Source organism: Lactuca serriola, chromosome 3 (assembly GCF_051521515.1).
Source record: "Lactuca serriola cultivar US96UC23 chromosome 3, Lser_US96UC23_V15, whole genome shotgun sequence".
Classification (NCBI taxonomy): domain Eukaryota; kingdom Viridiplantae; phylum Streptophyta; class Magnoliopsida; order Asterales; family Asteraceae; genus Lactuca; species Lactuca serriola.
This window is the reverse complement of record NC_136410.1, coordinates 242,258,952-242,273,188: the sequence shown is the minus strand read 5'-3', so window position 1 is coordinate 242,273,188 and position 14,237 is coordinate 242,258,952. Positions and strand designations below refer to the sequence as shown.

Sequence of the window (14,237 nt, the reverse complement as noted above, 5' to 3'; positions counted from 1 at the left end):
AAACCAAAAGAAAGCCAATGTTGAATAGGAAGGATATAGTAGACCCTAATATGGAAACTCGAAATGTTCACAAAAAGAAAGTTAAGACTAGACAAAATTCAAGATTCCTTGAAAACTCCAAAAAGTGTATATCTCGGAATTTTCATTCATCAACCCATAGTCAAAACATCTTCACACCAACTAAGATCCTCAAGAGACCTTCTAAATCTCTCAATCCTGTAGAACCAAAGAAAGTGGTCAGTACCAATTAGCCCAAATCCTGTGTGAATACCATGTCCGTCCAAAACACTTCTCCTCAGATAGTTTCATCCGCTTTCATTGCTAAATCTGACGACACAATTTTTAAACCCAAATTTTCAAAAACAAATGTGTCATCAAGCAAATCAAAAGTTGTTGAGAAAACAAATTGTTTTAAATCTTCAAAGCAGTGACTTGTATGGAAATTCAAATATCACATTGATAAAACAACAGTTCCAAAGATCACAGTTTCTCCCACTACTTCGGAAGTTCAATGTCCGAAGAAAACTATTTCAAATCCTTAAATCATCGAATATGACTAGTAGATAGATGAAAAGACATTAGCATTTTATCTATTTCCTAAGAACTCAAAAGACATTTCCAGGAAACACAAAGTTGTTCTAAAATCAAAACCAAATTCCAAAGCCCTTCTGTATGCCCCTAAACCTAACTCAGAGCCTAAAAACTCCACCAATCACCAATTTTGCACGAACTTTGTGCTTCGGGGCAAGAAATAATATGGTATATTGATAGTGCTTGCTCCATGCACATGACGGGGTAGAAAGATTTTCTGCGAGATCTAAAGCTTTCTCCTAATGCTAGTTATGTGACCTATAGAAACAACTCAAATTCTCAAATTCGTGGTTATAGAATTCTCACAAATGGAAATTTCTCTATCTCAAATGTGGCTTATGTAGCTGATCTGAAACATAATTTGATAATTGTTGCTTAGCTCTTTGATTCAAATCGACGTGTCAAGTTTTACAAGAAGCACATCTATGTAATGACTGAAGACCGAAAAGAGTGTTTAATCAAGTCAAATCTCAACAAGAACATGTACCCACTCGACATCAACATGATTATTGGAAAACCGCAACTATGCCTTCTCTTCAAAGCCATTCTTGGCGTCAATTGGTTATGGCACCGAAGGCTCGCTCATCTGAACTTTCGGTACATGAATGATCTCGTATCCGGTGAAATGGTGAGAGGTTTACAGCTTCTTAAATTTGAAAATGATCATTTGTGTGCTGCTTGTGAGTGTGGAAAGCATTCAAAGAAGAGTCATCCTGTTATAATTGAAAAATCAATCTCGGAACCATTAGAGCATCTACACATTGATCTTTATGGACCATCCACTGTAGAGAGTATTCATCATAAGAAATACATTCTTGTGATTGTTGATGACTTTACAAGGTTCACTTGGGTTTTCTTCCTAAGGCTAAAATCAGAAACAACCTCTGAACTCATCAATTTTATAAAAGGAATAGAAGTGCTCATCAAACTCCCAGTTAGGAGAATCCGAAGTGATAATGTCTCGGAATTCACTAACTCCACCATTGAGAAATTTCTCACCGAGAAAGGAATTGACCATGACTTTCCAGCTCCTTACACCCCACAACAGAACGGTGTAGTTGAAAGACGCAATAGAACTCTTGTTGAAGCTACTCGATCTATGCTAAACTTCGCAAATCTACCACTCTACCTATGGGCTGAAGCCGTATCAACTGTTTGCTTCACTCAAAATAGGAGTATCATCAATCGACACCTCAGCATGACTCCTTATGAAGCACTGAATGGTCGGAAACCAAGTATTTTGTTTCTCCATGTCTTCCGATGTCGATGCTTCATCAAAAACAATCTTGATCAGCTTACAAAGTTCCAACCCAAAGCTGATGAAGCAATATTTCTTGGGTACTCTTCAAAGTCAAAGGCGTATCGAGTTCTCAACCGTCGAACTCGAGTTATTGAAGAAAGTTTTGATGTCACCTTTGATGACAACTTCATTCGGAATTTTGCTCCCTCGCATGTTACAACTCACATTATGAAGTCCGATGCTCCAACCTCAGAATGTCTGAATGTTCAGATAATTCATGAAGTTGATTTCGAAACCCTGTTTAGACCTTCCGAAACAGCACTTGATTCGGAATCTCAATCAAGTCAACCTTCATTATCCGTTCCTACCTCGCAACCTGTTTACGATCCTCTACCCTCTCTTTCTCCATTTAATTCTGAACCATTTCAACCTTCTCAGGTTGAGGGGGAGAATGGTCAACCCTCACTTGAATCAAATGTAGATGGTTTCTAAGATGCAACTGTTGATTTCGACGACTCCAATCCTATCAACAATGATGACAACGAACATTTCTTTGAGTTTCCTTCTGATGATGATGATGTCAACCTTTCTAGTTCAGAAGTTCAGGGGGGGGGCAACTTAATCCTACTATTGATATTGGATCATCTGCTGCTCAAGAACTTCCAAGGTTACACGCTTGGACCAAGGATCATCCTCCCAACCAAGTTATTGGAAACCTTAACCCTGGTGTACAAACTCGCTCTGCTGTAAGTATTCAAAAATGTATGTCATTTTTTGGCATTTATCTCCATGGTTGAACCCAAATCCATCAAGGAAGCATTAGAGCATGTTGACTGGATTACAGCCATGCAAGAAGAAATGGCAGAATTCGATATAAATGAAGTATGGACTCTCGTGCCTCCTCCTCCAGATCACCCTATTGTTGGTACTAGATGGGTGTTTCGCAACAATTTAGATAATACAGGAGTTATTATTTGAAATAAAGCAAGATTAGTGGCTAAAGGATTTACTCAGATCAAAGGCCTCGACTATGATGAGACTTTTGCTCCTGTTGTATGTCTTGAAGCCATCAGAATCTTTATTGCTTATGTTGCTCACAAAGGCTTCAAGGTTTACCAAATGGATGTTAAGAGTGATTTTCTTAATGGTGAACTTGACACTGAAATGTATCTTCAACAGCCTCCAGGTTTTGTTAATCTTTCATATCCGAACTACTGCTACAAGCTCCGGAAAGCTATTTACGGCCTAAAGCAAGCTCCTTGCACATGGTACGAGACCCTCATAGATTTTCTCAAACGTTCAGGTTTTCAAAGAGGAATTTTAGATCCCACTCTATTCTGAATATCAAATGGTAAGCATCTCATGCTAGTACAAATTTACGTTGATGACATCATTTTTGGATCTACGGATTCATCAATGGTTGCTGACTTTGCAAAACTTATGATCAATCGATTCCAAATGAGTATGAATCAGGAGTTAAGCTTCTTTCTTGGTCTCCAAGTCAAACAGACCAACAGAGGAATTTTCCTTCACCAAGATAAGTACATTTCGGAACTCCTCAAAAAGTACTCAATGGACACCTGTGCCTCAGCCAAGGTACCAATGGGCTTCGGACACAAGATCGTTGCTGACCCTTCAGGTGTAGCAGTTGATGAAAAGAAGTACAGAGTAATGATTGGATCTCTGCTCTATCTTACATCAAGTCGTCCGGACATCATGTTTGCAACATGTTTGTGTGCCAGATTTCAAGTCAACCCAAAAATGTCTCATCTCTTGGATGTGAAACAAATTTTCCGATACCTCAAAGGTACAAAGTGTCTCGGAATCCGATACCCAGCAAATGAGAGCTTCTTTCTTCAAGCATATTCAGATTCAAACTATGGTGGTCTTCAACTTGATAGAAAAAGCACATCAGGTGGCTGTCAATTTTTAGGTGGTCGATTGGTTAGTTGGTCATCCAAGAAACCGAACTGCATTGCACTCTCTATAGCCGAAGTAGAATAAATTGCTGCTGCCAGCTGTACTTCTCAAGTTCTATGGATGAAGTCTCAACTCTTGGATTATGGTTATCGTTTTTAATGCATCCCTATCTATTGTGATTCTCAAAGTACTATTGCAATTTTACACAATCCAATTCAGCACTCCATGACGAAACACATTGACATACGGTACCATTTTATAAAAGATCATGTTTTAAATGGTAACATTGAACTCATTTTTGTTCCATCTGACAATGAAATTGATGATGTCTTTACTAAGGCATTAGACGAAACCAAGTTTAATGGTTTTCTGAACAAGATGAGCATGATGATGTTAGATCCTCAGTTCTTTCAAGAGACTTGTTCTTTGATGGAAGTATTTGACAGAAAATTGGTTCCTATCTCAAGAGTATTTTCTTTTTGGAATTATTCTCTCTCAAAATACAAAGGATCATTTTACTTTTCTTTATTTCTAACCATCACTTGAATCTTGAGTTGTACATCTCATCCTGATTATTTGTTGTTATAAGTCCACATAGTCATTTTGATCACATTTTTCATCTCGGAATATACTTCATAATGGCATCCCGGATTTCCACTCTGGAAAGGTATTGCATTCTATACTTCGGAATTTTCAACATTCACTCCGGAAGCTGTCTCAAATCTTCTTCCAAAATGTCTTACAAATCCTTTTCCGGAAATTCTTTCAATTTTTTACTCCGGAACTTAAAATCATCATTTTGGAATTTTGCTCCGGAATCGCAAAAAGTCTTTGACTCCGGAATTCCAAACCTTTTCTTGACTCTGGAAATTCAAGCTTCACTTCGGACTGGTCTCATTCCGGACTACTTTTTAGATTTTTTTTTCAATCTGGAACTCAACTTTTTATCCTCTGGATCTCAAACTGTCCGAATCGATTATCCGAAAACCCAAGAGTCCATAAGGTGAAACATTTTTCGCATCATGGTAACTTTTGAGGATCCTTATCTTCCTTGATATTCGTGCCATGATCGCACATCTCCAAAAAGTAACCATCAAATCGCCGTTTGAGTTTTCCTTTCCTAGCTCTAAAACATCCCTACCTTTCGCTTCCCAAGTCAACTCATTACCAAAAACGGTTATCCAATAAATGCTACCCGGTTTGGCTTCGGATCCTCATCATTACTTTTCTTAACCCGACCCATTTCACTTACCTATATAAACCCTTCTAATCCCTCTTTTACCTCTTTATGTGCTCAAACCCTCCAAATCTTCAAAATTCTCTATGTTCATCATGTTCTTAAAGCTTTCATAACAACACATCAATGGCATCCCAATCATCAACCAAACAACCACCTGCCTCTGCTTCATCACCAAAGAAGATAGCCCCCAAGAAGAAATCATCCAAAGGATCATCATCCTCTCAATCACCTGAACCATTCCTTATGGATACGACCCATCTTTTCTCGATGAATCCTCTGGATTTTGATGAATCCATTAGGGTGATGATCGAGTTCATCGCTAACCACCCCATATCCATCCCTCTCACAAAAATCCCTAACCCCCTTCTACCACTTAGTCTCTTGCACACTGCTTTCACTCGAATCAAAATCGACAATGGTGTTCTAGAAACCAAAATCATCGGAAATAAGATCGTGCCAATCCACAAATTGACGTTTCTCAAGGTTATCGGTGTGAAAGAAAGCCCCAAGGGTTTTAAGGTATAAGAACCTACTACAGAAGAGTTTCAAATATTCTTAAGTCACATTGGGTACAATCAGGACTACAAGGAAAAGGACTTCAAGAAATAAGTCGTTTCCGGACTTTGGACCGTGCTGATGCATTTCATAATTCGAGGGCTGTCCGGAAAGCATGGTGGTATGGACACCCTAAGCAAGGACTGCCTGTATGTGGTATACAACATCTATTCTAGATGCGACAATGTTGTTGACCTTTCGAAGGTGCTATGGCAGGACTTCCAGAAATTTGCTATCAAAAGGAACTCAAACCCTAGGTTCTGGGCTTTGACAATTCAGCAACTCTACAAGGAACGTTCAAAACCCATTCCGATATGCACTATTCCAAAGGAGGTATACTTAACCTTTAAAACTGTCAAACATTATAGAGTTCCGGACCAATCTTCTTTTGGTTCGGTTAGACGACTTTCGGACCATATGTTGGCCTTAATCCCTTCCGATTCCATTTATTTGAAACAACATTTAGAGACTTCGGTTATGTTTGACCCAACACAACCTTCCCCTGTCTCTGTTGAGCCCACTCCAGAAGAGGCTAATACTTCCATGTCCGGACCAAAGATTAAAAAGTCTGCCAAAAGGAAGACTTCTCCTTCAAAGCCAAAGCCTAAAAAGAAATCCAAAGTCAGTTACTCCTCCCTACAAAAAGGAACTCATGACATTCAGGCTGATTCTAGCCTTCCGAACACCCGTCCCATCCACTCATCTGAGGTACCCCTCGATGTTGTAAAAACACATGCACACACTCACGGGGAGTCTACACATAATCCACCCTCACCTTCTCAAAAAGGTGATGTCGGTGTTGAACATAGTTCCTTGCCCCCTGGAACACACCAACGTGTCAAATTTGATATCCCACTTTTTTCATCACACACACACACACACTCCGGAATCCCTGTTTCGGACCCCAAGCATTCCGAGGTTGGAGTTGTCCCTCCAACCTCCGGTGCCACAACTGGTCTGATAGCCGGTAAGGGTACAAGACGAACAATAATTAATGATCCTTTGTGGAAAGACTTTGTAAACAGGGCACACTCAAGGCATCCGAAACTTACAAGATCCCAAGTGGAAGACACTCTCATCTCCAAGCGGAACCGGGCCATTCAAAGCAACCTTCCCTATGTTGTTCCTACATATGAGCTTGCAGATCTAGAATTCACATCTGGAGAAAATCCAAAGTCTCCTCCTCATGCTTCCAATCCTTCAGCTTCGGATGATGAAATTTCTAAAGAGGTGATGCTTACAACAGATGTTGCACATGTTACCGATGCTAACATGTTTTCCTCAGTTCAACTTCATCTTAAGCCATCTTCGTCCAAGCCTACTTTTGAGTTCAGATCCTCATCCTCCACTAAAGATGAATCCAAATCAACACAAAAGCTTCATGATGATGCCACCAACAAACCCGATCCTTCTGTCACTCCACTCAATCCGGAATCTCCGAAACCCAATCCTCAACCTTCAAGCTCAGACAATGGATCCTTAGCAGGAAACCATATAGATCCGTTTGCCCTTTGGATATTCAATCTAACATTTCGGACACAATGAAGAAGGTTACCACTCTTGAGACTTCAGTGGCTAAGCTCAAAACCAAGATTGATACAAAGGTGTCCGGACTGGACTCCAAATTAGATGCTATTCTCCAGTCCATATCTCATCAGTCCGGACCCACCGTGGCTGAAAGAGAAGTTCAATTAGATCAACTGATCTCCATTTGGCTCAAGCATTCCATTGAAGAAGTTGAAGCTAAGTATGATGCTTCAGTTGAGCATTATCTCGACACCATTACCACAATGCTCAAGGTCCATGATGACTTGGTAGCTGCTACCAACGATCTCATCAAGCAGACTCACGTTCTCCATGAAAAGCAAATTCAGAGGATGGAGAAGGAAATCAGGAAAAAGGATTTAATGAAGCTGATCATCCAGCAAGTCCTCATAAAACTGCTCTGCTCCACTTGGAACATCGTTGACGTTCCGAATTGCAAGTTTGATGAGATGCTTGTTATCCTTGGCCACCTGTTTGATCATCACTCCTCCCAAGCGCCCACTTTCGAAGCTTATGATGCGCTTACCCATCAACTCAACAACGGTCTTCAAAAGGTGTTCAATAGATTTGATAATTTGAAGGATTCTTTATCACTTGCACCGGTTCAACAGGTCACCGATGCAAGAGGGGGAGAAGGTCCTAGTCAACCATGGAAACCTGCCTCAGTTTTTCAACTTCGCGATGAAGATCTCAATTCTGATGATGAAGTCCAAGTTCTTTCCGGACTTCTAGGGAACTCTGATGATAATGAAGACAGTGATGAAGAAAAATATGTCAACAAGGGATTACTTGCCATTGAAGCTCCACGAAAGCTTTTTCCTAAGAAAATGACTGAGGAAGAGAAAAGAATTTGGTCAGTAGTTTCGTGGCCATCTTCTTTGTTGGATGTTCTTCAACGAGGAATCAAAATAGCCAACGCCAAATCCTTCCTCACCGCTCAAGCCTTTTGGGCTACACCTTCAATGTTACCACATATTCCGGAGCCAAAAATCACTCCAATAGATGAAGGTTCTCCTCTCCGGACTCCACACGACATTCTGGAAGAACCTTTTCCATCCTCCCCTCCCAAGGTCACTGTAGATGAGAACATGTTGCATGTGATCTCAGTCCTAAACAAAAGCAAAGACAAAGGCAAGAAGCCTATCACGGAATCCAGACCTCCACCAAAGCAAAAACTTGGTTGGTCTCAGGAGGAAATAAACAAGGCTTTAGAGGACAACATCCGGATCCAAGCGCTCAAAGACAATCCTGATCTGATGCATGGCATTTCTCCTATCTTCCGTGAAGGCATTCTTAAGGATGTCGATTTAGTACCCTTTATGTACTATGACATTCCTTCTGATGATTTCTAACAGCTTGATCTTCCTCTCTCTACCTTCAGCAAATTTTACATCAAGTTTACCCCTCTCCATCCCAATGACAATCTGGAGGTCACCATCTGGACAAAGCATGAAAGGTTAAAAACCTTATATGCCAAGAATGCACTTCCCCTAAAGGAAGTATGGACTAGGAAGAAGATTACCAAGATTTATGGGTACAAAAGAAAGGTCCTCACCAAGTTTGAACTTAACTGTCCACTCTTCCGATACCATGTTGTCAGAAACAAACCATCTTATCAAACCATCACTGATGCTGACTTCCCGGTGATGAATCCGAACAACATTCTTACTTTAGCTGCTCACTTTCGAGGACTCCAAAATGATGATATCAGCATGGGTGCGTACCATCCAGCTCTGAGCTTACTCAAAGACTATGTTGCGGAATTTAGTTGACGTGACAATGAGTTGGCTCATCTATTTGGAACAGAAGATTTTGTTGCAAAAATTGACTTTGTGCTTCCGAAAGCTAAACTTCTAGCTGAAGGCCCTATTGATGATCGGGTTCTAGGGTTTGTATACAAAACCAAGAAGACAAACAAGGACTTTTTTGAGTCCTTGACAAACACCTGGTTCCTATAAAAGCACTCAAAAAAGTTCATCAGCCGTGCGCCCAAATCTGAAGCTCCGGAACATGTAAAAGCAAAGTTTGTGAGTCAGCTATCTTTGTACATTGAAGTCCGAGAATAGTTGTTTAGAGCCTACACATTCATCAAGAAAGAAGCTTTCTAAGATGACTTGATTGCTAAGTTCACTTAGGGGGAGATTGTTGGAACATGAAAGTGAACCTCTAGCAATCATAAGTCCCAATGTCAATTCCGAAGTCAGATGGTGGTCCAAAGTGAAGATTGGTCCGGAATCAGTTCATGTCCGGACTTGAAGATATGTTGGTGATGTGGAGATTGTGAGTGAACGCATTTCGGAATGGATGTTTATGTCCGGAATGTTTGTTGTTCCAAAATCAATATTTTGTCTTAATGCATTTAATGTAGTTTGTCTTTTGTTTGATTTAACTTGTCATAGGACTTAGCTTTATTTGTCAAACACAGATATTCAGAGTGTCAGATGTAACTCTTTTATCCAGTCCTTTGATTGTAATTGGTTAGTACCATGTTTCATGTACTCCTATTTATAGGAGCATTCAATGTTGAATCAATTGACAGATTATTCAAACCTTTTAGCATATCCAAGTTACTTCATCTTTCTAAATATTCTTTCAAACATTCTTCTTGCTCTTCATTTATTATCTTTACCTTGATCTTTATTCTCATTCTTCATATATGGCTTGAACATTTGTTGAATACTTTATCTCAGACTTGACTGGTCTATCCAGACTTTACTGGAACATTTATTAGCAAGAAGACATTGATGTTAAGCATTTACTCAAGGTTTGAGTTCTCAAACCTTGTCCCTGCGCATCAGATCGTTCTTTTTCTCACATAAGTGTCATGCATGGACATAAAGCTTGCAGCTTTACGTGGTATCTCAGCCTTGGCAGGCTAGATCTAGAGTTTGGGGTTGTAGCTCTGCCTTAAAACGTCTGAATGAGGAAATAGACTTAAAGGAGTCACCGAGTTGATGAGCCAACTCGACGAGTCGGCTAGGGTTTTCCCTAACGAGTCTGGACATGAGCAACTCGGCGAGTTGATGAGACAACTCAAAAAGTTAAGTTAAGTTTTCGCGACATTTCTGAAGGAACAAGGGGACTCGACGAGTCACATAGATGCACTCGACGATTCGGGTCAACATGGACTATTGACTCGAGTGTTGACTTCAGTTGACTTTAGGGTTTGGTCAAGACAGGGATTATGGAGACCATGGAGGGGTAGAATGGTCTTTTACCCATTTCAAGAGATTTGAGAGAGAAAATAACTTGGTTTATTTGGAGTTGTGATTTAAGTGTTAATTAGAGATAATTATCGTATCTTTTTGGCGGAGGCTAGATGAGTGATTCGTGTACGAGGTTTATTTGCTTGCTTACGAGGTGAGTCTTCTCACTATATTTACCGTGAGTGGTAATTTTGTGTGACTAAAGGGTCTTGTGTGCTTATATTGAGTTATGTGATATCCTGCATTATGTCTTTGTGATTTATGTTGTGTATTATATGTTGAGCTTTATTGAGTTAGGACCGGAGGGTCCACCCGAGCTGTGGGAACGAAGGGTTCCACTGAGACACATCGACCAGAGGGTCTTATTTGAGTTATAGTCATGAGAGGCTAATGAGTTATGTGTGGTATTTTGGGAACTCACTAAGATTCGTGCTTATCGTATTATGTGTTATGTGTTTCGGGTAATTCTCAGGATCATGAGAAGGCGTCGGCTTGATTGTACACATGAGATGGAGTTCATTTTTGAGGATATTGGATTTTATCAAACAATTTATGAATTTGTGTTTTTGACAATTTGAAAATTGTGGTTTTTGGAATGTGATATTGAGAATTATGTGTTTTGAAAATGAAAAAATTAATTTAAAAATTTACGGTGTTACAACTTTATACCGTATTAGTTTCAAAACTTGATGTGATATCAATAAAATAACTAGTTTCTTTCTCGGTTTCGTTCCCATCACCTTTATTTGTGTTTGTATGAACATAATTCGTATGATCATTAGATTGAAAATATTCTTTCCAATCCGCTATTACGTAAACGCTAAAAAATTGTTTACAATGAATTCATTTTATTATATTTTTAGATACTTTATGGAAATTATGTAAGAAAATTAGTAAAATAATAAAATAAAAATCACAAAAGTTAAAGGTGTATAATCTAACATTTGCATAAATAAAATGGTTTAAATGAAAGGATATTTCTATTGGCACGAATAAATTCGTGTATAAACAATGATAACATTAATTTGAGTGCTTTATATTCAATCGATCGCATCATATAAAGTAAACTAGTAGGAATTAGCTGCGCCCTTGGCGCCGGGTTGGATCGAGTTTGCCTAAATGCTTTAAATGTTAACAGGGTAAGTTGCGAATAATAGCAGCATACTTTACTCTACTTACCAATATGGGCAATGTACTTTATACGGAAAATACATTGTCTATATTAGTAAAAAGAATATAATATTTTGCTACTTCCTGCTATTATCCGTAATTTATAATTACAAAATAAAATATATAATGGAGGGTAAAATGGTAAATTTACATGGATTTAACGACAGAAAATAGATGGGAGCGAGTCTCAGGACCAAAAAGGGGAAAAAATCACACCACAGAGATTAAAAAAAAAAACAAAAACATTCCTTTGTGGACAAATCCAACAGAAACCACTATACGACAGGGACGAAAAAGTAATTTACTCTAATATTTCACATGCACATCATTCTTTTCTCTCCTTTGTTAATAGCACAAGAGAACAAAACCTTGTACTCCTATTTTCATTTTCAATGATGAGGATAAAGAGGTCATTCTTGTCTTTTGCGCAAGCAAATCAATAGTATTTCCCTGTCCCACCTTTTCATGCAGTCCAACATGTTGTATCCTGTCCACTGTAACAAACAAAGAGAGCCTAAAAAGACCAATTTATCCATGAAGAGAATTACCTGAACATTGTTAACATTATCTACTTTCAAAATATCAGCAACCTTCAACAAAATCTCTGCTTTGTCAATATTAGTATCCCCCATTGCAAGACATGTGGTAAATCCGTATGATATAAAAGAAACATCATTAAAGTATCAAGACTCATACCAAATTATCCAACAAATTACTTATCAGCCAGTGTACAATTACAAAGATAGATCATGCAGCAGTAAACATTTACCTTATCCCGAGATTTAGGACCCTTTGTTGCATCACTTTTCTCATCTGTTCCATCTTGAAGTAGAAAATTATCGAGATGTTCATCACACTCATCCAATTCCCTCGACTTCTTATCAAAGTAAATTAACATTACGATTTTAGCATTTAAATATAAAATATTCTAACAAAATAACAAATTTTATGTGTATTTTTTCGTGATATAATTAAACATGTTTAGAAATTTCCCATGAATGATGTAAGTAGCAAGTAAAAAAAACTTATGGTGAATAGCAAGAGAATATATGGGGTGTTTAAAGTATTTTATTACAACTTACTTCATTATTTCAAATATATAATCTGACATTTTATCTAGTAATGAATCTTTAAGATCATCAAGAACCATGATTGCAGTTTGAAGCAACTGTCTGGCTTTCCTATCCAGTGAACATCCAGCAGACTCCATATCCCTATATATTATACCTACCTGTGATTCACCCACCTAACATTTATTATCCAATTCCAGCTACAGTAGGACATAACATGGGACCTGGACGAATGTCTACACAAAAATTGCTTTTTCTTTTTGTCCCAGTGAAATAGATAAATACATTATTGTCCTTGTCATCGGAAACAGCCCATCCGCATCCGGTCCACATGTAACAAACTCAACCTAGAGGATGACAAATGAAGTGTATGACTGTTTTTGTACCTTGTCGAACTTCTTTGCCCTTAGCAAAGCCTTCATAAGTGTAGTGTAGGTAACCACATCTGGACTTGCACCCTTCAGGAGAAATTTAGATTACAATTACCATAAGCAACTTAAATTTAAGATGTATCATGACAGTTTTAATACACAAAACGGCTTAGACTTTTTTTTATGTGTTGATATACTCAGAGTGCCTCCATATGTCTTCAAGCAATACCAAATGCATTTATCAAAATATTTAGCATAATAAGGTTTGGTGCGATTCCTTCACATTCCATCAACTGGAGAACTTTAACTGTTTGCTGACATAAAGTCATAAACCCTGTGTGTGTGTGTGTAAGAAGGAAGATTGCAAAGAAAACAAATCAAAATCAAGAATATTAAACCAATCTAAAAATCTACAAATAGAATAATAACCTCCCTGTTGGCCATAGGCGTTTGCAAGCACACAGAATATTCTAGCTGAGAGAGGAACTCCTTCGAGCTTTAGTGTATTTATGCAATCCTCTGCATCCTCAAAGCTTCCATGTTGCCCATAAATATCAACCAAAACAACATAAATGATCCCACTTCCACCATCATCTCCGTCTTTCATTTGCTCAAAGTTTTTCTTTATTATATCCCACTTCCCCTGTTCTCCTAAGCGACTAATGATGGTAATGAAGATACCTGGATCAGGATACAGCCCTTGTGTTTGCATCTCGTTGAACAATACAAGAGAATTTGTGAGATCACCATGTTTGCAATGCCACTTGATCAAAGAATTCCATGTGGTGATATCTGGTGTAATCCCTTCTTGTTGCATTTGATCAAACACTTGCAATGCATCTCCTAGTTCACCAGATTTTCCAAAGGTATCGATGATACTATTAAACATCTCCCTGTCAAGTGAAACTCCAATTTCCTTTTACTTCTGCTATGAGGTTTACAGCTTTCTTCCACATTCCATTGTTCCTGTAAAGTTCAATAATCATAGTAAACATCAAATATCCCAAATATTCCATACCTGAACACCAAATCGGTTAGAAAAAATTGAGAAGAAGACGAAGTAATTATGGTCACCTAAAGTTGAATTCCAGCTTCCTCTTTCTCTTTCTCCCATTCCACTCTCCGTGTTTCTGTTGTTGTCATTGAGACGCCGTCGTGCCTCAGTAAGAATGGTGGACAGGCAGCTAGCCAAGGGCAACTTCAAATTGACCCCTTCTTTAGTAAAACAATTGCAGCGACTACCTCCTAATGTTGTTCTCCGAGGCTTTGCAACCATATGGTGAACAAACCGATTTCTAGGGTTCAGATCGAGTGCTACCTGTTTTTTGA

At 38.7% G+C, this 14,237-nt stretch overlaps 1 pseudogene across 1 annotated transcript; it reads right to left on the bottom strand.

Annotated features, from left to right (window-relative positions):
* Window positions 1–11,606: 11,606 nt before the first annotated feature.
* On the bottom strand, window positions 11,607–13,939 carry LOC145093790 (uncharacterized; annotated as a pseudogene). Its single transcript, XR_013703093.1, has 3 exons — window positions 13,338–13,939; window positions 12,924–12,995; window positions 11,607–12,344 (listed from the first exon to the last, which is right to left on the bottom strand). The product of XR_013703093.1 is annotated as an uncharacterized LOC145093790 (transcript).
* Between the last annotated feature and the right edge of the window lie 298 nt (window positions 13,940–14,237).